General features: G+C 37.6%; 1 long non-coding RNA gene across 1 annotated transcript; it reads right to left on the bottom strand.

Moving 5' to 3' along the window:
* Window positions 1–440: 440 nt before the first annotated feature.
* On the bottom strand, window positions 441–27085 carry LOC131232813 (uncharacterized). The gene is made up of 4 exons (XR_009164950.1): window positions 26930–27085; window positions 26516–26565; window positions 26239–26323; window positions 441–659 (listed from the first exon to the last, which is right to left on the bottom strand). It is a non-coding gene; the product is annotated as an uncharacterized LOC131232813 (long non-coding RNA).
* Between the last annotated feature and the right edge of the window lie 393 nt (window positions 27086–27478).

The raw sequence follows: 27478 nt of genomic DNA, 5'->3' as shown, positions 1-27478 counted from the left end.
TAGAAATAGATACCAATCGCTACGGATAATATCCGTAGCAATAAATAGTAATACCTTTAGCTACCCCACCAATAGCGATGGACGTACTACGGATCATATCCATAGCAATAGATACCAATAGCTACGGACAAAAGTAGTAGCTATAGCCACGGATTATAATTGTAGCTATTTTTTAAAAAAATTTAATAATACGACCTGTTTCCATTGCAAGAACCTGCTGTGATCGATAACTCATCTAAGCTTAATACTGATAAAAATAGTACATAAAATGCAATCAGAAAAAATGAAATGATGCGTTTATTACAAATAGCAATCAAATCATACAATGCATCCTACATTCACATTTCTAAATAAACAATACTTCACTTTGCTCAACCTATTATAAGAATTACAACAAAGGCATGCCCTCATGTGCAAGAAACAAATACACTTCAACACAGTAAACACCCTCCATATGCATTCAATAATGCTCACATTTTTACAAAATTTTCTTCCTTCAGATGGTCAATTTCAGCAAATACAGAAGATAGAGCTTCTCCTTTCCTTGAAACTGCAGATGTAACTTCTGTGGACTTCAACACAAGATCACTTTCAAGTTCTGAAACCCTTCCCTTGAGAAAATGAATTTCATCCTCCACTGACTTCTTTAGTTTGTCAGCCTGTATAAAATAGCATTTATAGACACAATCAAACAAGCATGCCTTTATATACATCTCAAAAGGAAGAAAGACAAAAAAAAAAACACTTATATATGAAGAAATAAAAAATGAGCTACAAATCTTCTAAACTATGGCAAAATCCAACATGAGTAATGTGCTCAAACCTAGGATGGACTTTTAAACTCAAAACCTAGGCTTAGGTTAAGGTTATAGGTTTAGGTTTAGGTTTAGGTTTAGGTTTAGGTTTTAGGTTTAGGTTAAGGTTATAGGTTTAGGTTATAGGTGTCACGCCCCAAACCCGGAGATCGGATTCACAGGAATCTCGATCGCCGATCTGGTGCCGACAGCCTCCGTAGTACCCCATTCTCGGCTCCTAGCGTCCATACGCTAGATTCTGATTTTGGGATCCTACAAGGGGATTTTTTTTATATACATTTATCTCGCAATAAGCATAACCACAAGTATACCCAAATCATAAAGGCAACATCCTCATCATATATCCACTAATATAAACATTTGAATACAATAATGAAAGGAAAATATATAAATCGAAAATCAAGCTCCAGAAGACCGTCACATGCTCCAAGCTCAACATTGCTGCAACCTAACATCATCTGCACGCATCTATCATGCATAAGCTTATAGAAAGCTTAGAGGGTGGTGTAAGTGTGTGCACAAGGTAAGTGTTAAGTATTCAATACAATGCCATGGTCATACAATACTGAAAATACTGGAAATACATAAATCGTACCATGTCGAAATAAGCAGAAATACTGACAAGACCAGGAATTACCAGAGTATACAGAAATACTGTAAAGATAATAAATCATGAGATAACAAAGTAAGCAAAAATACTGATAAGTCTATAAGTCATACAATATTAGAATACGTAATACGAATCAACTATGCAAATGAGGAGTTATAGAGCGCCAAATATCAGATGCAGAGGATGTAATGCAATATACATTCCTGACGAGTAACATAAATAGCGTCAGCCGTACCTAGGCCATATAAATGTAGAGACATAATAACCCAAAATGTCATATGCCACGGATGTGATGCAATATGCGGTGCGAATGGGATGACCATACTGGAACGTGAAGTCGGGATGATAGTACGTAGTATCGCAGGCTATGGGGTCCATCACAAGGGACTTCTATCTAAACCAGTCCCATACCTAAATTTGGATAGTCAGATTCAATGTGGTAAACTCCTAATCTCAGGTTAGTCGCGCGCCCCAACCGAAATCCTGGCCAATGCGAAGGCACATGTGAAAAGGCCAAGCTATATGTCCTAGAGGGGGGGTGAATAGGACAATGCCAAATAAAAACTTATAACAGCGGAATAATAAAGAAAATGATAGCCAAATTAAATAATAATGCAGGAAAGAAAAACAACCTCAAAATTCAGATCTTGAGAGGTTGATACAAACGTTATTCTAAGGACAACCTTACACCAAAACAGAGTTTATGGTAGGACAACCTTATTTCTAGAAAGGTCTTTGTATCAAGTCTCAAATCGAAGAGGAATACAAAAACAAATATGAACTGAATTGAAATAACTTGTAATTAAAGTTGTATTGTTCTAGGGACAGCCATACACCATAAAAATGGCAGGGCAACCTTGCTGGAACAACTTTCAAAATGAAATTGAAAATCAAGCTTATAAAGGAATAGCAGAAAGTAAATTCTAAGCTATTACAACATTCTCACAAAGCTTGAAATAATTACAACATTCACCACCATACATACATCCCACAAAAAGAATAAAAATAATTAAAAGAATAAATCAATCAACCACAACTCAAAGGATTTATAGTGGTTCGCCTGTGTGTTCACCAACTGTTATCCAACAGCCACACAAAAAGCTACTCCACTCCTAATATCCTCACACAGGGGATATTAGCGTTCACTAAAGATAGGTTTTCCCAGGTTCACCCAAAACCCTTACAATTGTGTCTTTGTATGTGGGCTTACACAATTAAAAAACCCCCACTTATGAGTTTTCTGGCTTTCCTCGGATAACCAATATAACAAGATTTTTACGGCAAATCTTGAAAGAAACCAAAATAATAGAAAGGAATTTACAATATGTAAAATACGAATATCTTCTTCGTTGTAGCACCGGTAGAACCAAATCAAAGTAGATGATTGAATGTCCAAGTTCAATGTCCAAGATCTCGATTACAATGGTTCTAGATCTAATTGATTTTAAATTAAACCAAAAGGGCTTGCCTTAATTGATTTTGATTCCAAAGAAAGGGAATAACAATTCCTCTTTATCAAATCGATTGGAATATAAGAAACAAAATCAATTAAAATAAAGCTAAGGAAAGAAGATATTAAATAAGCACACTTAGCTTAGATGGAGCACAAAATTATCTCTCGGAAGTTCGACGAAGATTGGCTTGAATACTATAATTAAATCGATGATTTCTTTTGAGATTCGTGCTCTATTTATATGTGAGAAGATCGGGTCTTCGATGTCTAGAGTGCTCTTCGACTAGTCGAAGCCATAAGATATTTGAAAGATTAGGCGGGATAAGCGCAGACCGCTACGAGTGGTCGTAGCCCTCCTACGATTGTCGTAGGTTTCCGACGAGTCGTAGGTTTCCTTCGGCCCGGTCGTAGGTCCTGAGTTCATTTGGACTTGAGTCGTAGATTCTACGAGGTCGAAGATGCGAAACACTGTTCCTACGAGGTCGAGCAGTTCGAGGACTAGTCGAAGGCTAGCAGATTTTATCCGAAATTTGTAACAAACTTACGATCGATCCAGGAAGCCCTAGGACTGGTCGAAGCAAGTCTAGGACTAGTCGAAGCAGACCTAAGACTGGTCGAAGAACAGACCAATCACATGTAAAATAACATTCGACTTATGTATCTGAAATGACCTACTTCTAAGGTCATCCTATGGTCAAACAAACCTCAATCATGAAGTATGGACATTGAAACAAGAGACCATGAAGAATGAGCCTTGAAGTCTTGATGTAGATTAAACCTTGAAGTAGCTCAATCATGAAAGTGGCTTGAGTTTCAGCTTGAGTCTTGAGTTCAGCTTGAGTCTTGCCTTGTACTTTCTTTTTCTTTTCAGCTTGAGTCTTGTGAGCAGTTCTTGCATTCAAGAGTCTTGTCTTGTGATCAGTTCTTTCATTCAAGATCTTGAGTCTTGTACTTGAGAGCTTTGCTTGATGTGAGCTTAGCTTGTTCATGTATGTTGATCCTTGAGAGAGCTTCACTTATGCAAGTTATATATAACAGAGTATAATAGTGATTTTGGCACTACAAATTTGACAACAAACAGGGATATAAACTATAGCACTTACAATCTCCCCCTTTGTCAAATTAGTGACAAAACACATAACCAAACAAAAGTAAAACAACTGGTTAATACATGCAAATCAATAAGCAACATTAAACATTCAACCAGTTTCAGCATTCAACAAGATCAAACATATATTCTTCTTGACACCCCACTCCCCCTGAGTAACACTCCCCCTGAGTAACATAAAATGCTACTCCTCTCACAATCACATTAACATTAAACCATTCTCCCCCTTTTTGTCACAAGATGACAAAGGAGAACTAAATAAAGGAATGAGAGTAAACATGAGGAGGAAATAGAGTATAGCAAAAGAGTCATAAAGATACTCAAGATAGCATCACAGATATCCGGCATAAATAGTACATTAAGAACAAATATCCAGCATAAAATCCAACTCAAACTCAATCAAACAAGAGCAAAGTAATAAAGTTATTGCATACCAAAAGTTTCATAGAAACTAGTCAGAATTATAACTTGAAGAAGGAGCAGGAATAGAAGGATCAAGTTGGTGCATGCCTTTGTTCAAGCGCCTTAGGTATTTGCGCATGTATTTGAATTGCAAATCATGAGCAACAGACATGTTCTCCAACTTAACATTAATATTCTCAACTTTATCTTCTAATGCACTCAGACGTGCATCAACATCAAATGGTACAAAATCTGGATCATTAGCAGAGTCAGAATCCAGTTCCTCAAAAATATCATCCATATTAATATCAACACCATCTTCTTCAGGACCACCACCACCACCACCTTGTTCAGGAAGCAGATCCAACTTCATCTTATTAATATTTGTATTGTTGAAGATCAGATGAAGGATTGGTGCTTCATCAACAGGCATATCGACTAACATATGAGTAGCCAATACAGTCATAAAGTATGCAAATGGAATGTCACTATGACCAGGATGGAGTCGAAACTGAAGAATGAAATGACAGATTAAGGAAGGCAAACAAATCTGAGTACCATTTGAGATAGCATGGATAACACGAACCATAAATGAAGTTAAATCAGATTTATTACCCGATCGAGGATACAGATTAGACACAAAGATTCTGTGAAGAATTCTGTATTTGGGTAACAAATACCTTGCGGGGAGCGCATTCCCTTTTTGAGTCCATTGAACATCCATATTACACAAGTCTCTAGTGAGCATGCGTTTTTCAGTCATTGAGGGTTTATCAGTTAAATTATGAATTGGAATACCCTCATCATTCACAGGAATTTCCATAAGGGCTGAAATTAAATGACGATCAACGTCAAATGGCCCTTCTCTAGTAGAAATTTGAAAAGTTAAATTATCCTGTGAAAATGCACTAATACATGAAAACATGGATTGGGCAATGGACCGGTATGCAGGCCCACCCCAATGCAATAAGTTAGTCCAACCTACAGCTTCAAGCATAGGAAGGATGTCAAATGGAGCAATATGATTGACATCAACGGGATGTTCAACGATAACCTTACGAGATCTAATGTCCTTAACAAATGATGGATCATCATTGGGAACAAGAAGATGACGTTTAGATAAAGGGGTAGATCTGGAGGAAGAAGGACCTCGTGAAGTAGTTTTCTTACCTCTAGAAGTCATTTGCAATAAGGATTTAAAGGAATAAAGAAGTTGCAAAGGATTGAGAAGAGGGTTTGCTCAAAACAGATTTTTCAAAATATCAACCCCAAATCTCAATGATTTTCAAGATAGAAAGCTTCAAGAGAGAAAAGGAAGCAATCTTGACACAAATATGCAAAAAAAACGGATTTGGAACACTAACCTTGAAGAACTTGAAGGATGGGTTCGACGAGTCGAAGTTCGGCTCCAAGGAGAAGAAAGAAGAAATGAGGAAGAAAGTGAAAAATCCCCAATATGAAGTGAAATCCGTGCTCCACGACTGGTCGTGGGTATCTACGACCGGTCGTAGTACGACTGGTCGTGTATACTCACGACTGGTCGTACAAACCCCAAAAATTCAATATCTTGCAATTTACACAAAAATAGAAATTCAATCTAGCAAATATATACAATATTATACAAGAAGGCATAAATTATCAATTTAAAATGCACATGCCAAGATCAAATTTCATCTTTTTTAACCTGCTTTTATCAAGAGGTTTTGTGAAAATATCAGCACGTTGATCTTCAGTAGGAATATATTCTAGAGATATAACTTTTTCTTTTACTAATTCCCTTATATAATGAAATCTGATGTCAATATGCTTAGTACGAGAATGCTGAATATTTATCGCACTGGAATTATCACAATGTAATAACATAGAATCCTGTTTAATTCCATAATCACTTAGCATTCTTTGCATCCAAACAAGCTGTGTACATGCATTACCAGCTACAATATACTCAGCTTCAGCTGTTGAAAGTGATATAGAATTTTGTTTCTTACTAAACCAGGAAACTAAACAATTTCCAATGAAAAAACAACCACCACTGGTTGATTTTCTATCATCTAGATTACCAGCCCATCAGCATCAAGTACCCAACTAATTGAACATTGGTTTCATGAGGATACCGAGACCGAGATTAACATTACTTGCGACATATCTAATAATCCGCTTAGCAATCAAATGAGATTCTTTTGGATCGATTGATATCTTGCGCAAATACCAACACTTAGAGAAATATCAGTCTACTAGTAGTTAGATATAACAAACTACCAATCATACTCAGATAAAGTTTTGAGTCAACATTTTTACCATTAGAGTCTTTTGATAGTTTCGGGTAGTACTCATAGGAGTATCGAAATTCTTACCATTCTCAAATCCAAATCTCTTGATTAGATTCAAGGCATACTTAGATTGAGAAATGAATATTCCTTGATTGTTGCTTTACTTGCAATCCAAGGAAATAAGTCAATTCCCCAACCATGCTCATTTCAAAGCGTGATTTCATCAAATCTGCAAACTCGGTATTAAGTCGGTACAAGTTGATCCATAAATGATATCATCAACATAAATGCTACCATTAAGATATGATCATTTTGTTTTTTAACAAACAGAGTTTTAAAACATCCCATTTGAAAATTATGAGTTAAAAGAAATTTCGTTAGTTTCTCATACCATGCCCTAGGTGCTTGTTTTAATCCATAAAGTGCCTTTTAAGCCGATACACATAATCAGTATTTTTGGAATCTTCAAAACCCATTAGCTGTTCAACATAGACTTCTTCATGTAAATCGCCATTTAGAAAAGCACTTTTACATCCATCTGATAGATCTTTATCTTTCTAAAACATGCAATGGATATAAATAGTCTGATAGATTCAAGACGTGCTCTGGTGCAAAGGTTTCATCGAAATCAATCCCTTCAATTTGAGTATAACCTTGTACCACCGGTCTAGCCTTGTTTCTAATTATATTTCCACATTCGTCAGAGACTTATTTTTGAAAATCCATTTTGTTCCAATGATGTGTTTATCTTTAGGTCTTGATACGAGATACCAAACATCATTTCTTATGAATTGGTTGAGTTCATCTTGCATCGCAACAATCCGGTTCTTCATCCGTAAGCGCTTCTTTTACGTTAGATGGTTCAATTTGGGATGTAAAACATACATAATTACATATATCCTCAAGTTGTCTACGAGTGCGAACACCGGTGAGAGGGTTTCCAAGAATTTGTGTGGTTGGATGATCTTTAACAGTCCTCAACTCAGAATCAGTTTGATTTGATGAAGTATCGGGTTTATCAATGATTAGTACTTCATCATTATCGAATTAGAAGTTGGTGTGTTTAAATGATCATCAATGATAACATTAATGGATTCTTGAATCACACCAGTCCTTTTGTTCAGGACCCTATAAGCTCGATTGTTTAAAGAGTATCCTAGAAAAATACCTTCATCACTCTTCGTATCGAACTTTCCCAAATTTTCACGATCACGTAAAATATAGCACTTCCTGCCAAAAACTCGAAAGTATTTAACAGTAGGCTTTTTATTGAACCACAATTCGTAAGCCGTCTTATTATTATCTTTTTTGTGTAGACTCGGTTAATAATATAGCAAGCTGTGTTGACTGCTTTGACCCAAAGATTTTTAGAGAGCTTCATGCTATTCAACATGACATTAGCCATTTCTTGAAGCACCCTATTCTTCCTTTCTACAATTCCATTTTGTTGTGGAGTTTTGGGAGCAGAGAATTCATGTAATATTCCTTGGTCGGTAGAGAACTTCTCAAAATTGCTATTCTCAAATTCAGATCCATGATCACTACGAATTTTATTGATTTGAGAAGATTTTTCAGTTTGAATCCTTTTGAGAACTTTTCTTACTTCTTCAAGGGTTTTGAGATTTATCCCTTAAGAAGACTACCCAAGTGAATCGGTAAAGTCATCAACTATTACCAAGATATACTTTTTACCACCACGACTTTCCGTTATGGTAGGTCCTATCAAGTCCATGTGGAGAAGTTCGAGTGGTCTTGATGTGGTATTTGAATTCACCTTTTTGTGTGAGTTCTTTATTTGTTTGCCTATCGGCACTCACCACATATTTTATCTAATTTATGAAGTTTGGGTAAACCTCTTACAAGTTCTCGTTTGCTCAATCGATATAAATTTCGATAATGTACATGTCCAAGAGCGTTTGTGCCATAAATCGGTCTCGTCTGTATGGACCATGTAACATGTTTGATTAGATGAGTGGATTCACTAATAATATAGCAATTTTCAGATGTTCTACGTCCGATTAATATTACAGAACCCTTATTATTTAATATCTCACGCTTTGATTAGAAAACCGAACATTATGGTTATTATCACATATTTGTGATATACTAAGCAAGTTGTGCTTTAGGCCTTCAACGTATAAAACATTTTTAAACACGGAAGATTAAAAAGTTGAACCGTACCTTGGCCTAAAATCTTGCGATTGCTTCCATCACCAAATGTGATGAACCATCAGTCATCTCTTTGAATCGGTGAATAAAGCTTTGTCACTGTCATATGCCTGGAGCATCCTTTGTCTAGGTACCACTTTGAATGACTTGTTGCTTTGAAAGCGGTGTGAGCAACCAAGCGGTGACTTTAGGAACCCATTTCATAAGCTGTTTTGGGTTTAGGAACATAGTTGGTCTTCTTTTGTGTATACTTGTAGGAATGACCTAGAGAGTTAGATTTTAATAGCTCCTTGAGTAAATCAACTTTCTTTTCAGCGAGTGGATTTCGAGTCGGATTACAGTTGACATGGCTGTTTCTAGGTTTTTGAAAAGTTTTTGAATTTTTAGAAAAATCTTGATAAGTACTTTTCCCTTTTGAGTTTGAGGACTCTCCTTTAACAAACATAGGAGGAGTATACTTTTGTTTAGGAGGTTGATTTTTATCATAGCCCAACCCGGATCGATCGCCACATTTTCTTGATCCGGATAACAATTTTTCTAACTTTGGATCACCTTGGGCATATTTCCATGTGTCCTTTAAACTCAGAAGAGAGGAAACTTCAGTTTTAAGTTTCTCAATTTCAGATTTTAAATCAACAATTTGAGAGTTTTTAAATTCCAAATCGCATTTTGATTTTTCAAAATTATCTGAAATTTGTGATTTTTCTAAGACAAGCGATTCAAAACAATTTTTGAGTTTAGAAAACTTTTCTTTTTGAAGTTGAAGTTTAAGTTTGACAGCATTTTACAACTTTCCTTATATAGGGCATTGTAAGCATCTTGAAGATCATCTTCATTTTCACATTCACTATTCAGATTTTCTTCACTTGTAGAGTCATTATCTGAAAATGTGAATTTGGCTAGAGTCATAAGAGCTTTGACCTCATTGCCCGACTCGATTTCAGAATCTTCTGATTCAGAAGAACCTTCAGAATCAGATGATTCATCCCATATAGCCAACATACCCTTCTTCTTGGGTTTGTCCCTTTTAGGACATCTATTTGCTAAGTGCCCATATTCTAGACAGTTGTAACATTGACTATCTTTCAAAGATTTTCGAGATTTGGGTCTAAACTTCTTTTTGTCATTTGATTTTTGAAAATCAACTCTTTTCTTGCTTTTGAAAATTTTGTAAAATTTTTTAGCTAAAAGAGCCATGTCATCTTCTGAATCAGAATTTTCTTCTGAACTACATTTAGAAGATTTTAGAGCGAAAGATTTACCTTTAGGAGCTTTAAAGTTTAACTCGTAGGTTTGTAGAGAACCAACTAGTTCTTCAACCCTCATATTATCCGTATCACGAAGTTCCTGGATTGCGGTTACTTTAGAATTGAACCGTTCAGGAAGTGAGCGTAGTATTTTTGCACACACTTTACTTTCCGGGATTTTATCGCCAAGACCCCACATTGAGTTTACAATGTCATTCAATCTAGTGTAAAAGTCCATAAACATCTCATTTTCCTCCATATGAATTTCTTCAAATCTGGTTGTGAGGAGTTGGACTTTAGATTTTTGACAATTGTAGTACCCTCATGTGTCATTTCTAATGTATCCCAAGCTTGCTTTGCAGATATCACAAGAAATGATTCTTTTGAACTCATCCGGTGATAGTGCGCAAGTAATTGCATTTAGTGCTTTAGCATTTGCACTACTCTCACTTTTATGAAGGGTGGTCCATTGGTAATATGGTGTGGTTTTCATAGACTTTGAACCATCAACCCCGGTAACTTCCATGATAGGAGGATTCCATTCAGTCACTGTGGCTTGCCACACATTTTCATCCATTGATTTGAGGAAGATCCTCATTATGGCTTTCCAATAAGCATAGTTGGAGCCATCGAAGGGTGGAGGCCTAGTGACTGAAAGGCTATCAAAATTTGACATCTTAAATAGCTTAAATCGTTAGCTCGGGAATTAAATCCAAGAATTAAAAGGAGCTATTAGGCTTTGATACCACTTGAAAAGGCCAAGCTATATGTCCTAGAGGGGGTGAATAGGACAATGCCAAATAAAAACTTATAACGGAATAATAAAGAAAATGATAGCCAAATTAAATAATAATGCGGGAAAGAAAAACAACCTCAAAATTCAGATCTTGAGAGGTTGATACAAACGTTATTCTAAGGACAACCTTACACCAAAACGAGTTTATGGTAGGACAACCTTATTTCTAGAAAGGTCTTTGTATCAAGTCTCAAATCGAAGAGGAATACAAAAACAAATATGAACTGAATTGAAATAACTTGTAATTAAAATTGTATTGTTCTAGGGACAGCCATACACCATAAAAATGGCAGGGCAACCTTGTTGGAACAACTTTCAAAATGAAATTGAAAATCAAGCTTATAAAGGAATAGCGAAAGTAAATTCTAAGCTATTACAACATTATCACAAAGCTTGAAATAATTACAAAATTCACAACCAAACATACAACACACAAAAAGAATAAAAATAATTAAAATAATAAATCAAACAACCACAACTCAAAGGATATATAGTGGTTAGAATGTGAGTAAACCAACTGTAATCAAACAGCCACACAAAAAGCTACTCCACTCCTAATATCCTCACACGGGATATTAGCGTTCACTAAAGATAGGTTTTCCCGGGTTCACCCAAAACCCTTACAATTGTGTCTTTGTATGTGGGCTTACACAATTAAAAAACCCCACTTCGAGTTTTCCTGGCTTTCCTCGGATAACCAATATAACAAGATTTTTACGGCAAATCTTGAAAGAAACCAAAATAATAGAAAGGAATTTACAATATGTAAAATACGAATATCTTCTTCGTTGTAGCGGCCGGTAGAACCAAATCAAAGTAGATGATTGAATGTCCAAGTTCAATGTCCGGTTACTTGATTACAATGGTTCTAGATCTAATTGATTTTAAATTAAACCAAATAGGGCTTGCCTTAATTGATTTTGATTCCAAAGAAAGGGAATAACAATTCCTCTTTATCAAATCGATTGGAATATAAGAAACAAAATCAATTAAAATAAAGCTAAGGAAAGAAGATATTAAATAAGCACACTTAGCTTAGATGGAGCACAAAATTATCTCTCGGAAGTTCGACGAAGATTGGCTTGAATACTATAATTAAATCGATGATTTCTTTTGAGATTCGTGCTCTATTTATATGTGAGAAGATCGGGTCTTCGGAGTCTAGAGTGCTCTTCGACTAGTCGAAGCCATAGAGATATTTGAAAGATTAGGCGGGATAAGCGCAGTGACCGTTCTACGAGTGGTCGTAGCCCTCCTACGATCGATCGTAGGTCACCTACGGCCCAGTCGTAGGTTTCCTTCGGAGTCGTAGGTCCTGAGTTTTTGGACTTGAGTCGTGGGATTCTACGGCAGTCGAAGATGCGAAACACTTGTTCCTACGTTGGTCGAGCAGTTCGAGGACTAGTCGAAGGCTAGCAGATTTTATCCGAAATTTGTAACAAACTTACGACTGGTCGAGGATTTTCTTAGACTGGTCGAAGCAAGTCTAGGACTAGTCGAAGCAGACCTAAGACTGGTCGAAGAACAGACCAATCACATGTAAAATAACATTCGACTTATGTATCTGAAATGACCTACTTCTAAGGTCATCCTATGGTCAAACAAACCTCAATCATGAAGTATGGACATTGAAACAAGAGACCATGAAGAATGAGCCTTGAAGTTTTGATGTAGATTAAACCTTGAAGTAGCTCAATCATGAAAGTGGCTTGAGTTTCAGCTTGAGTCTTGAGTTCAGCTTGAGTCTTGCCTTGTACTTTCTTTTTCTTTTCAGCTTGAGTCAAGTGAGCGGTTCTTGCATTCAAGAGTCTTGTCTTGTGATCAGTTCTTTCATTCAAGATCTTGAGTCTTGTACTTGAGAGCTTTGCTTGATGTGAGCTTAGCTTGTTCATGTATGTTGATCCTTGAGAGAGCTTCACTTATGCAAGTTATATATAACAGAGTATAATAGTGATTTTGGCACTACAAATTTGACAACAAACAGGGATATAAACTATAGCACTTACAATCTCCCCTTTGTCAAATTAGTGACAAAACACATAACCAAGATAAACATAAAACAACTGGTTAATACATGCAAATCAATAAGCAACATTAAACATTCAACCAGTTTCAGCATTCAACAAGATCAAACATATATTCTTCTTGACACCCCACTCCCCCTGAGTAACACTCCCCCTGAGTAACATAAAATGCTACTCCTCTCACAATCACATTAACATTAAACCATTCTCCCCCTTTTTGTCACAAGATGACAAAGGAGAACTAAATAAAGGAATGAGAGTAAACATGAGGAGGAAATAGAGTATAGCAAAAGAGTCATAAAGATACTCAAGATAGCATCACAGATATCCGGCATAAATAGTACATTAAGAACAAATATCCAGCATAAAATCCAACTCAAACTCAATCAAACAAGAGCAAAGTAATAAAGTTATTGCATACCAAAAGTTTCATAGAAACTAGTCAGAATTATAACTTGAAGAAGGAGCAGGAATAGAAGGATCAAGTTGGTGCATGCCTTTGTTCAAGCGCCTTAGGTATTTGCGCATGTATTTGAATTGCAAATCATGAGCAACAGACATGTTCTCCAACTTAACATTAATATTCTCAACTTTATCTTCTAATGCACTCAGACGTGCATCAACATCAAATGGTACAAAATCTGGATCATTAGCAGAGTCAGAATCCAGTTCCTCAAAAATATCATCCATATTAATATCAACACCATCTTCTTCAGGACCACCACCACCACCACCTTGTTCAGGAAGCAGATCCAACTTCATCTTATTAATATTTGTATTGTTGAAGATCAGATGAAGGATTGGTGCTTCATCAACAGGCATATCGACTAACATATGAGTAGCCAATACAGTCATAAAGTATGCAAATGGAATGTCACTATGACCAGGATGGAGTCGAAATCGAATGATAAAGTGACAAATCAGGATGGCAAACAAATCCGAGTACCATTTGAGATAGCATGGATAACACGAACCATAAATGAAGTTAAATCGATTTATTACCCGATCGAGGATACGATTAGACACAAAGATTCATGTAGAATTTCGTATTTGGGTAACAAATACCTTGCGGGGAGCGCATTCCCTTTTGAGTCCATTGAACATCCATATTGCACAAGTCTTTAGTTAGCATACATTTTTCAGTCATTGAGGGTTTATCAGTTAAATTATGAATTGGAATACCCTCATCATTCACAGGAATTTCCATAAGGGCTGAAATTAAATGACGATCAACGTCAAATGGCCCTTCTCTAGTAGAAATTTGAAAAGTTAAATTATCCTGTGAAAATGCACTAATACATGAAAACATGGATTGGGCAATGGACCGGTATGCAGGCCCACCCCAATGCAATAAGTTAGTCCAACCTACGCTTCAAGCATAGGAAGGATGTCAAATGGAGCAATATGATTGACATCAACGGGATGTTCAACGATAACCTTACGAGATCTAATGTCCTTAACAAATGATGGATCATCATTGGGAACAAGAAGATGACGTTTAGATAAAGGGGTAGATCTGGAGGAAGAAGGACCTCGTGAAGTAGTTTTCTTACCTCTAGAAGTCATTTGCAATAAGGATTTAAAGGAATAAAGAAGTTGCAAAGGATTGAGAAGAGGGTTTGCTCAAAACAGATTTTTCAAAATATCAACCCCAAATCTCAATGATTTTCAAGATAGAAAGCTTCAAGAGAGAAAAGGAAGCAATCTTGACACAAATATGCAAAAAAAACGGATTTGGAACACTAACCTTGAAGAACTTGAAGGATGGGTTCGACGAGTCGAAGTTCGGCTCCAAGGAGAAGAAAGAAGAAATGAGGAAGAAAGTGAAAAATCCCCAATATGAAGTGAAATCCGTGCTCCACGACCGGTCGTAGTACGACTGGTCGTGTATACTCGTGTATACTCACGACTGGTCGTACAAACCCCAAAAATTCAATATCTTGCAATTTACACAAAAATAGAAATTCAATCTAGCAAATATATACAATATTATACAAGAAGGCATAAATTATCAATTTAAAATGCACATGCCAAGATCAAATTTCATCTTTTTTAACCTGCTTTTATCAAGAGGTTTTGTGAAAATATCAGCACGTTGATCTTCAGTAGGAATATATTCTAGAGATATAACTTTTTCTTCTACTAATTCCCTTATATAATGAAATCTAATGTCAATATGCTTAGTACGAGAATGCTGAATAGGATTTTTTGAAATATTTATCGCACTGGAATTATCACAATGTAATAACATAGAATCCTGTTTAATTCCATAATCACTTAACATTCGTTGCATCCAGACAAGCTGTGTACATGCATTACCAGCTGCAATATACTCAGCTTCAGCTGTTGAAAGTGATATAGAATTTTGTTTCTTACTAAACCAGGAAACTAAACAATTTCCAATGAAAAAACAACCACCACTGGTTGATTTTCTATCATCTAGATTACCAGCCCAGTCAGCATCCGAGTACCCAGCTAATTGAACATTGGTTTCATGAGGATACCAGAGACCGAGATTTACAGTACTTGCGACATATCTAATAATCCGCTTGACAGCAGTCAAATGAGATTCTTTTGGATCAGATTGATATCTTGCGCAAATACCAACACTTAGAGAAATATCAGGTCTACTAGCAGTTAAATATAAACTATAGCACTTACAACATGTAACAAATAGTTGCCCACCACCAACCCGAGTGGATAATGAATGAATGAATACATGAATGAGTATGCAGCTCCTGCTCACTAAATCCACAAATCAGTACAATTCATCTCTGGGATCATCACCGGGGTTTAATACACTCCAAATGGCACTGCCGCTCTCCCAGCCACACAGTCTAAGTGAGCGTAAGAAACCTCACTATCCGCCTGGCCAATAGTCTGCCAATACCTATCCGGCACGTCGATAGCGGACCCATTCACGAGCTGGTCAAATTCAGCTTAGTATTGCCCCCTACTGCCCCCTACCGTCTGGCGGGTAAGGCCACACCCCCTCCCAACCGATCACGACACAGTGGGAGACGCGGCCTACTGGTATACGGCCCTCATGCGCTCATATATCCACTCGGTCTCGACATTGGGGCATCTCCTGGCTACGGAGGTTTAGGAATTTTCACCCAGGGACATCTATGGCGCCCGTATGCTAGAACCAAACATTTTCAGTGTCCCATTTGGCCATCCACGATATGCCTGTGGAGGCTACGGCCCTGATGTCGCTAGGGCATACAGTAATCATAATGTGAGATGCATGAGTCATACAATCCAGTCATGCATCAATCCTGTGCATACCGCGTGCTCAAGTGAGATAACCTCCGCCTATCAGGGAGTCTCATAACAACATGCTCAATGACATATGCAATGATCGATCACATCTCATAACCAACATGCAGATGATGCGTATGGGCATGTATCATGATGTTATACTGTTACATACTCATAATCGGTATCAATAACCGGCATCGACCATCAATCACAACAATGTGGACATTTAACCAACATTGTCCCCCAAGGAATGGTGGTCCCATGGCCTCACACTAGGGCCAAACATACAACACCATGGGTCCCTCTCAATAGCGTAATACACACCACGATGGACCTTTCACATGGGCCTAACATACATCACAATGGGCTCTACGTCTGACCCTTAAATGCATCACAATAGGCCTCATCACGTAGACCTCATATTCATCACATTAGGCTTAAAACACGTGTCGAATATACATCCCCCAACTACGAGTCGCATATACACCGTATAGATCTCGACAATCGGCCTCGACAATTGAAATCAGCCTCGACAATCGGAATCGGCCTCGCTCAATCGGAATCGGCAATCGGTCACGACAATCGGATCGATTGATAATCAGAGTCGGCAAATCGGTCATGACAATCGGATCGATCGATAATCAGAATCAAAAAATCGGTCACGACAATTGGAGTTGGTAATCGACCTCGATGCAAGCCGATGATGGACCAACCAATATCAATGGGGCCTAATTGTTTGAGATAACCCACTAGAGAATGACGTGAATGGGCCTAACCAGGCCTAAGGGAAGGTCACAATGTAGACATCCAACCACCATTGCCCATCAATGTGGACATCTAACCATCATTGCTCCCAAGGAATGGCCCACATAGAGCCAAACATAAAGTGGGCCCATAGCCACACACGCAAGGGCCAACATATATCACAAGGGGCTGCCCACACAGACTTTATATACTTCACATCGGGCCTCACTCACGGGCCCAATATACATCGCAACAGGCCTCAAACAGGGGCCTAATATACATCACAAAGGGCCATATCACATGGGCCATATAAGTATTAAGTGGGCCGCATTACATGGGCCTCCTATGCAACACGTCGGGCCTCATGGACGGGCTTCAAATTCATCGAGGAGGGCCTCATGGATAGGCCATAAATACATCAAGGCGGGCCTCATAAGCAGCCACAAATATATCAAGGTGGGCCTCAAATACATCTCATTGACAAGGCCGTGAAGGTGCATGCAATGCACTCACATGTACGGCTAAGCTCCTGAGCAGGCATGCATTCAAATAATATTACCAATGAGTGCTTACTCGACCTCATGCCTCACACGTGCCTTTCTACCATAGCTTAGGTCATGTGCAGATCAGGTGTCCATCCATATACGTCACATATACATTCAACATACATTCAACGTAACCTATCACTCATGCATGTATTACTTGCATCCATGCATGTATAACACACAACCCACCACTCATGCATGTATTACTTGCATCCATGCACGTATAACAGATAATGTAGTGTCATGCACCTTATCACACACCCATCATACATGTATGTATGCATGCATACTACTATTACAGGTACTAACTAGTCATGCATCTCACGTGTACTTACACACATGTCATGTATTCAAGTCATTCAACATGACATGCATACACGCAATCTGTAACCCAAAAAGGCATGGGCCCATATCACTTCTAAATGGTGCCCTATAGACCCACGATGTTGCATGTACCTCATCCAAGTGCACGGTATAGATTATAATACATACATCATGGCTGGTCCACGTCCTCAAATGGACGGCTGGTATAAATCACATAAATCTGATCAGACCCACATGACTGGCTGATGTCAAACAGCTGCACTAGTTGCGTGGGACCCACCGTCCCGGGTTTGGACGGTCTGGATGAAATCAAGATGGATCCCACGTGTGGATACACGTACATCATGCACACTCCACCGTCCAACCTATCTAGACGGTGTGGAATAAAACACACATCATGGCTGACGTCAGCACTGTCCAGAAGGATGGCTTGGATACAATACATCAAATGGTGGGGCCACATCCTCAAACAGATGGATGTCTTGAATATAAAATTCGTACATCAAGGTGGGTCCCACATGGGCCCACCAGACATATATATGTAGTGTACATATATACATATATAATATTATATAATATTACTTTATCTTTCTTTCTTTTATCTTCTTTTTCCCTTTTTTTTTTGGTTGAAAATAGGTTCCATCATCCAGACCTGGACGCTGGACAAATTGACGACTTGATATTCACATTCATGCATGTGGAGTCCACACGTGCGTGGGTCCCACAGCTGCTCTGCAGCATGGATGAATCACATATATCATGAGTGGGGTCCACAGGACCTGCTGACGTGCGGTAGTAAGGTACATCAGCCGATCCACTCCCACCGTCCAGAAATTGTACGGTGGGGATAAACAACATCAAGTTGATTTCCCACTATCCTCAGATGGACGGTGAGATTAGAACCACCATCAGGTGGGGTCCAGCCCACGTGGCCCACAAATATAGTAAAAATGGACGGACGGCTTAGATGTTCATGTACAGGAGGGTGGCTCTCACCAATCACTGTCCAGCAATGGACGATGAAATGTTCAGCGAATACATCTGGTGGATCCCATCTCCACACGTGTAACACGTGTGGAGTGGGCCCCACAACAGATGGGCAGCGTGGGTTAAAAACCCATATGTTGCAGTGCCAACACAACGATTGGATGAAGCTGCCATTTGTGTTCCCTCACGCCCAGGGGCTTGCTGACATCTTGGATATAACTGGTATCATGGTGGTCCCATGATTTGGGTGTTGTGGATCACCTCAAAATTTACAGCAGAACCCACACGTCCTACACTGTCTTGAACGGTGGGGATGAATACATGTATCAAGGTGGCACACGTGGGTGGGCCACCAGGAATTGAATCAAGCTGATATTTCTGCTTTCTTTGGTGTAGTCCAGCAGCCTTCACTGCTAAATGCTCCACAACTTGGACGGTCTGAGTGCTATATGTCCAGCAAGGTGGGGTCCACGTACATGTGGCCCACTAGTCACACATTTCAAGGTGGGGTCCATCTCGTGGACGGTATGGATCAAGTGGGCCATACAATCATCATCAAGAACAAAAAGAAAGAGAGAGAGAGAGAGAGACGTTGGATAGTGGAGGGACCCCGCCACTATGGGCTCCTCTAGGTTAGATCACATACATCAAAATGGGCCCCACGAACAAGTGGGCCCTAAAATAAGAATCAACGGTGGATCACCCACCTATGGCCTCCTTCTTTAGCTCTTTGGACTCCTTAGCTCCTAAGCTTCTTCTTTAAGGGAGTGAGATGAGTTTTGAAGGGTTGGATGGTTAGATGAGGGGTTAAGAAAATGGGCCCTTTCTTGCATTCTTCTCTCCTTAGAGATTTCCTCTCATGGAAGCTTGGAATGGAATGAGGTGGAGAGGGAGAGTGATGGGATGAAAATGGGTGGGTGGAATGGGTGTTGTAAGAAAAGGATATGGATGGTATGGGCTTGTTTGAATTTTGGTAAAAGAGTGATGGGTAGGGAGAGAGAGAGTTTGACTTATGGGAAAATAGGGAGTGATCATTGTACTTAGGATAGGGTGATGTAGCATTGGGTATGGGTAATGTACTTGACTTGGTAGATGTGACATGTTGTAGAGATTCCCTCGAAATTCACAACGCGCAACGTTTCTTCGGAATGAACGCGGACCCATATCTTCAGGCTCGGGTATCGGATCGGTGCGCGAGTCGCAGCATTAAACCGCAGTGACGACGCGGTCGCTAAGGTACAAGTTTCAGGTCGAGCCGACCTTGACATACAGGACTCGGCTTAGGATTGCGCGCAAACGTCGAATACAGGTCGAGGGTTGCCAAAATTCGACCGGGAAGACCGCGGAAGCCTACGAAATAGTACGGTCTACGATATGGGTCTTACAATAGGTTTAGGTTAGGTTTAGGTTTATGTTATAGGTTATAGGTTATAGGTTATAGCTTTAGGGAATTGAGAATAGGTTAAGGTTTAGGTTTAGGAAATCGGGTTCGGGTTCGGGATCGGGTTTAGGTTTGGGTTTTCAAGTTTAGGTTTAGGTTTAGGTTTAGGTTAGGGAGGTGAGATTAGGATTAGGTGTAGGTTTAGGTTTAGGTTAGGGAGTTGAGATTAGGATTAGGTGTAGGTTTAGGTTTAGGGATTTGAGAATACATTTAGCTTTTAGGTTTAGGTTCAGGTTTTGAGGTTATAGGTTTAGGTTTAGGTTTAGGTTAAGGTTAGGTTATAGGTTATAAGTTAGGTTATAGGTTATAGGTTATAGGTTACAGGTTAAGGTTTAAATTATAGGTTTTGATTTAGGATTAGGTTAAGGCTTAGGTTTAGGTTATTGGTTTAGGTTAAGGTTTAAGTTTAGGTTATAGGTTAGAGGTTATAGGTTATAGTTTTAGGGAATTGAGAATAGGTTAAGGTTTAGGTTTAGGAAATCGGGTTCGGGTTCGGGATCGGGTTTAGGTTTGGGTTCTCAAGTTTAGGTTTAGGTTTATGTTAGGGAGTTGAGATTAAGATTAGGTGTAGGTTTAGGTTTAGGTTAGGGAGTTGAGATTAGGATTAGGTGTAGGTTTAGGTTTAGGGATTTGAGAATACATCTAGGTTTTAGGTTTAGGTTCAGGTTTTGAGGTTATAGGTTTAGGTTTAGGTTTTAGGTTTAGGTTTAGGTTAAGGTTAGGTTATAAGTTATAAGTTTAGGTTATAGGTTATAGGTTATAGGTTATAGGTTAAGGTTTAAATTATAGGTTTTGATTTAGGTTTAGGTTAAGGTTAAGGTTTAGGTTATAGGTTTAGGTTTAGGTTATAGGTTAGAGGTTATAGGTTATAGTTTTAGGGAATTGAGAATAGGTTAAGGTTTAGGTTTAGAAAATTGGGTTCGGGTTCGGGATCAGGTTTAGGTTTAAGTTTTCAAGTTTAGGTTTAGGTTAAGTAGTTAAGATTAAGATTAGGTGTAGGTTTAGGTTTAAGGATTTGAGAACACATTTATTTTTTAGGTTTAGGTTTAGGTTTTAGGTTTAGGTTAAGATTATAGGTTTAGGTTAGGTTTAGGTATAAGTTATAGGTTATAGGTTAGGTTATAGCTTTAGGGAATTGAGAATAGGTTAAGGTTTAGGTTTAGAAAATCAAGTTCGAATTCGGGATCGGGTTTAGGTTTGGATTTTCAAGTTTAGGTTTAGGTTTAAGTTAGGGAGTTGAGATTTGGATTAGGTGTAGGTTTAGGTTTAGGGAATTGAGAATACATTTAGGTTTTAGGTTTAGGTTTAGGTTTTAGGTTATAAGTTAAGGTTATAGGTTTTCGTTTCGGTTTAGGTTTAGGTTTTAGGTTTAGGTTAAGGTTATAGGTTTATGTTATAGGTTTAGGTTAGGTTTAGGTTTAGGTTTAGGTTATAGGTTATAGGTTATATAGCTTTAGGGAATTAAGAATAGATTAAGGTTTAGGTTTAAGAAATCAGGTTCGGGTTCAGGATCGGGTTTAGGTTTGGGTTTTCAAGTTTAGGTTTAAGTTAGGGAGTTGAGATTAGGATTAGTTGTAGGTTTAGGTTTAGGGATTTGAGAATACATTTAGGTTTTAGGCTTAGGTTTAGGTTTTAAGTTATAGGTTTAGCTTTAGGTTTTAGGTTTAGGTTAAGGTTAGGTTATCGGTTATAAGTTTAGGTTATAGGTTATAGGTTATAGGTTAAGGTTTAGGTTTAGGTTTAGGTTAGGTTTAGGTTATAGATTTCGGTTAGGTTTAGGTTTAGGTTATAGGTTATAGTTTTAGGGAATTGAGAATAGCTTAAGATTTAGGTTTAGAAAATCGGGTTTGGGTTCGGGATCGGGTTTAAGTTTGGGTTTTCAAGTTTAGGTTTAGTTTAAGTAGTTGAGATTAGGATTAGGTGTATGTTTAGGTTTAAGGATTTGAGAATACATTTAGGTTTTAGGTTTAGGTTAAGGTTATAGGTTTAGGTTAGGTTTAGGTGTAGGTTATAGGTTTTAGGTTATAGCTTTAGGGAATTGAGAATAGGTTCAGGTTTAGGTTCAGGAAATCAGGTTCGGGTTCGGGATCGGGTTTAGGTTTGGGTTTTCAAGTTTAGGTTTAGGTTTAGGTTAAGGAGTTGAAATTAGGATTAGGTGTAGGTTTAGGTTTAGGGATTCGATAATACATTTAGGTTTTAGGTTTAGGTTTAGGTTTTAGGTTATAGGTTAAGGTTATAGGTTTAGGTTTAGGTTATAGGTTTAGGTTAGGTTTAGGTTATAGGTTTAGGTTAGGTTTAGGTTAGGTTTAGGTTATAGGTTTAGGTTAGGTTTAAGTTTAGGTTATAAGTTATAGTTTTACGGAATTGAGAATAGGTTGAGGTTTATGTTTAAGAAATCGGGTTCGGGTTCGGGATCGGGTTTAAATTTGGGTTTTGAAGTTTAGGTTTAGGTTAAGTAGTTGAGATTAGGATTAGGTGTAGGTTTAGGTTTAAGGATTTGAGAATACATTTAGGTTCTAGGTTTAGGTTTAGGTTTAGGTTTTTGGTTTAGGTTAAGGTTATAGGTTTAGTTTAGGTTTCGTTGTAGGTTATAGGTTCTAGCTTTAGGGAATTGAGAATAGGTTCAGGTTTAGGTTTAGGAAATCAAGTTCGGGTTCAGGATCGGGTTTAGGTTTGGGTTTTCAAGTTTAGGTTTAGGTTTAGGTTAGGGAGTTGAGTTTAGGATTAGGTGTAGGTTTAGGTTTAGGGATTCGAGAATACATTTAGGTTTTTGGTTTAGGTTTAGGTTTTAGGTTATAGGTTAAGGTTATAGGTTTTTTTTTTGGTTTAGGTTTAGGTTTTAGGTTTAGGTTTAGGTTATAGGTTTAGGTTTAGGTTATAGGTTATAGGTTATAGCTTTAGGGAATTGAGAATAGGTTAAGGTTTAGGTTTAGGAAATCGGGTTCGGGTTCGGGATCGGGTTTAGGTTTGTGTTTTCATGTTTAGGTTTAGGTTAGGGAGTTGAGATTATGATTAGGTGTAGCTTTAGGTTTAGGAATTTGAGAATATATTTAGGTTTTAGGTTTAGGTTTTGGTTTTAGGTTATAGGTTTAGGTTTAGGTTTTAGGTTTAGGTTAAGGTTAGGTTATCGGTTATAAGTTTAGGTTTTAGGTTATAGGTTATAGGTTAAGGTTTAGGTTATAGGTTTTGGTTTAGGTTAAGGTTATAGGTTTAGGTTTAGGTTAAGGTTTAGGTTTAGGTTAGGTTTAGGTTATAGGTTATAGGTTATCGGTTATAGTTTTAGGGAATTGAGAATAGGTTAAGGTTTAGGTTTAGGAAATCGAGGGGTTCGGGATCGGGTTTAGGTTTGGGTTTTCAAGTTTAGGTTTAGGTTAAGTAGTTGAGATTAGGATTAGGTGTAGGTTTAGGTTTAAGGATTTGAGAATGCATTTAGGTTTTAGGTTTAGGTTTAGGTTTTTGGTTTTGGTTAAGGTTATAGGTTTAGGTTAGGTTTAGGTGTAGGTTATAGGTTATAGGTTATAGGTTTAGTGAATTGAGAATAGGTTAAGGTTTAGGTTTAGGAAATCAGGTTTGGGTTCGTGATCGGGTTTAGGTTTTGGTTTTCAAGTTTATGTTTAGGTTTAGGTCAGGGAGTTGAGATTAGGATTAGGTGTAGGTTTAGGTTTAGGGATTCGAGAATACATTTAAGTTTTAGGTTTAGGTTTAGGTTTTAGGTTTTAGGTTAAGGTTATAGGTTTTGGTTTTGGTTTAGGTTTAGGTTTTAGGTTTAGGTTAAGGTTATAGGTTTAGGTTACGTTTAGTTTTAGGTTATAGGTTATAGGTTATCGGTTATAGCTTTAGGGAATTGAGAATAGGTTAAGGTTTAGGTTTAGGAAATCAGGTTTGGGATCGTGATCAGGTTTAGGTTTGGGTTTTCAAGTTTAGGTTTAGGTTAGGGAGTTGAGATTAGGATTAGGTGTAGGTTTAGGTTTAGGGATTTGAGAATACATTTAGGTTTTAGGTTTAGGTTTAGGTTTTAGGTTTAGGTTTAGGTTTTAGGTTATAGGTTTAGGTTTAGGGTTTAGTTTTAGGTTAAGTTTAGGGTATCGGTTGTAAGTTTAGGTTATAAGTTATAGGTTATAGGTTAAGGTTTAGGTTATAGGTTTTGGTTTAGGTTAAGGTTATAGGTTTAGGTTTAGGTTAAGGTTTAGGTTTAGGTTTAGGTTAAGATTAGGTTATAGGTTTAGGTTAGGTTTAGGTTTACGTTATAGGTTATAGGTTATAGTTTATAGTTTTAGGAAATTGACAATAGGTTTAGGTTTAGGTTTAGGAAATCGGGTTCGGGTTCGGGATCAGGTTTAGGTTTGGGTTTTCAAGTTTAGGTTTAGGTTAAGTAGTTGAGATTAGGATTAGGTGTAGGTTTAGGTTTAAGGATTTGAGAATACATTTAGGTTTTAGGTTTAGGTTTAGGTTTTAGGTTTTGGTTAAGGTTATAGGTTTAGGTTAGGTTTATGTGTAGGTTATAGGTTATAGGTTATAGGTTATAGCTTTAGGGAATTGAGAATAGGTTAAGGTTTAGGTTTAGGAAATCAGTTTCGAGTTTGGGATCGGGTTTAGGTTTGGGTTTTCAAGTTTAGGTTTAGGTTTAGGTTAGGGAGTTGAGATTAGGATTAGGTGTAGGTTTAGGTTTAGGGATTCGAGAATACATTTAGGATTAGGTTTAGGTTTAGGTTTAGGATTCGGTCGGATTAGGTTTTAGGTTTAGGTTTAGGTTTTAGGTTATAGGTTAAGGTTATAGGTTTAGGTTTAGGTTTAGGTTTAGGTTTTAGGTTTAGGTTAAGGTTATAGGTTTAGGTTATAGGTTTTGGTTAGGTTTAGGTTTAGGTTATAGGTTATAGGTTATAAGTTATAGCTTTAGGGAATTGAGAATAGGTCAAGGTTTATATTTAGGAAATCGAGTTTGGGTTCGCGATCGGGTTTAGGTTTGGGTTTTCAAGTTTAGGTTTAGGTTTAGGTTAGGTAGTTGAGATTAGGATTAGGTGTAGGTTTAGGTTTAGGGATTTGAGAATACATTTAGGTTTTAGGTTTAGGTTTAGGTTTTAGGTTATAGGTTAAGGTTATAGGTTTAGGTTTAGGTTTAGGTTTAGGTTTTAGGTTTAGGTTAAGGTTATAGGTTTAGGTTATAGGTTTTGGTTAGGTTTAGGTTTAGGTTATAGGTTATAGGTTTAGGGATTGAGATAGGTTAAGGTTTATTTTAGGTTTGGATTACGTATAGGTTTAGGTTTGGTTTTAGTTTAGGTTTTCGTTTAGGTTTATGTTTATGTTAGGATTAGGTTTAGGTTAAGGTTATAGGTTTAGGTTATAGGTTTAGGTTTATGTTTTAGGTTTAGGTTAAGGTTATAGGTTTATGTTTATGTTTTAGGTTTAGGTTAAGGTTATTAGGTTTAGGTTAAGGTTATAGGTTTAGGTTAGGTTAAGGTTTAGGTTTAGGTTATAGGTTATAGGTTTAGGTTAGGTTTAGGTTTAGGTTATAGGTTATAGGTTATAGGTTAAGGTTTAGGTTTAGGTTATTGGTTATAGGTTAAGGTTTAGGTTTAGGTTATAGGTTTAGGGTGTGGTTTAGGTTAAGGGTGTGGTCCCTGCAAATACAGATATAAACATGGTCTACTCCAATTGGTTAGGCCCTTCCAATGTTGTCCATAGGAAATGGACAACTTCATCATGGTCATAACAGTGGTTCCCACCTTCCAGGGACCCCCACTCAACATCCGAATAGCTCTGACGCACATCCGGATCTGCTTCATCAATTTCGAGATAATATATAAATATGGGCCTATCCAAATGGCCAGGCCACCTATATTGTTGTGCATAGGAAATGGACAGCTTCATCATGGTCATAACAACGGTCCCACCTTCCTGGGACCCCTGCTCAACATCCGGATAGCTCCGACGCACATCCGGATCTACTTCATCAATTTTGAGATAATATATAAACATGGGCCTGTCCAAATGGTCAGGCCACTTCATCTATGAATCATATAGTATGAAGGAAAGAAGACTCACCAATTTAGCTAGCAAGGAGAGAAAGTGTGAGTGCTTGGAATGTCGCCCTTTCTTTGAATAATGGATGCATATTCCACAATGCAATCTGAGAATGAGTAAGTTTTTTAGTTTCTCCGACAATGCATATGGGCACAGATTTACATATAAAGATTTCAAAGATTGTAAAACAGTGTAAATGATTATATTAACTTCCAAGTATCGATTAAGAAGAAAAATGTAAATGATGATGGGAAAGAAATCTCGATATATTAAATTATTGAAGGACAATGAGACATACCAAGACTACAGGTGCCCAGAGCAAGATAACTGCACCAATGTTGTACCTAGCTGCATTGACAGAATAAAAAAACTATACGAATGAAATGACAAAAAGCCAGGATATCATAGACCAAGAGGAAGATGAGTACCCTCAAGAAAAAACTCATGCCAAGCATATTTAATGCGACTAACTTTCATTATGTCTTTGGTTGGCTTCACCAAAGGTTTTATCTGCACTAGCAGGACAGATTAATAAACAACACCAATAAAACAGAAATTTACTTGGATGTAAAAGTTGAACGCCAATTTGCAACACAGAAGCAACAACCAGAAAATTGTGTATCTGAAAATATAAATAAAGAGCTAAATTTTGAGTACATCTGAGTGAAAAAACAACCATTTCAAAGATAAAATAAATAGTTAAAAACTTTACCATTTCAATATTGAACCTTGTAGTGGCAACATTTATCTATGGGGCTAAAAATACATCAGCCTGCATATAAAAATCTCAAGTTAGTTGGGCCTTTGAGGTCCTCAAATGATAGTAGAAGAAGCCAAAAAACTATTGAAATTAACCATCAAGCATTTTAAAAATTGTAAGTGCTATAGTTAATATCCGTGTTTGTTGTCAAATTTGTGGTGCCAAAATCACTGTTATATATAACTTGCATAAGTGAAGCTCTCTCAAGGATCAACATTCATAAACAAGCTAAGATCACAACAAGCAAAGCTCACAAGTACAAGGATCAATCTTGAATGCAAGAACTGCTCGCAAGACAAGACTCAAGCTGCAAGACTTCAAGAAGAGTACAAGGCAGTTTGTAAAGAACTCAAGACACTTTCCAGATTGAGCTACATCAAGATTTCAAGATTGAACTACATCAAGACTTCAAGGCTCATACTTCAAGGTCACTAGTTCCTAATGTTTCAATGTCCTTACTTCATAGGTGAGGTTTGACTGACCATAGGTTGACCTTAGAAG

This window comes from Magnolia sinica, chromosome 18 (genome assembly GCF_029962835.1).
Source record: "Magnolia sinica isolate HGM2019 chromosome 18, MsV1, whole genome shotgun sequence".
In the NCBI taxonomy this organism is placed as follows: domain Eukaryota; kingdom Viridiplantae; phylum Streptophyta; class Magnoliopsida; order Magnoliales; family Magnoliaceae; genus Magnolia; species Magnolia sinica.
The sequence above is the reverse complement of the archived record's forward strand: the minus strand, read 5'-3'. Positions and strand labels throughout refer to the sequence as shown.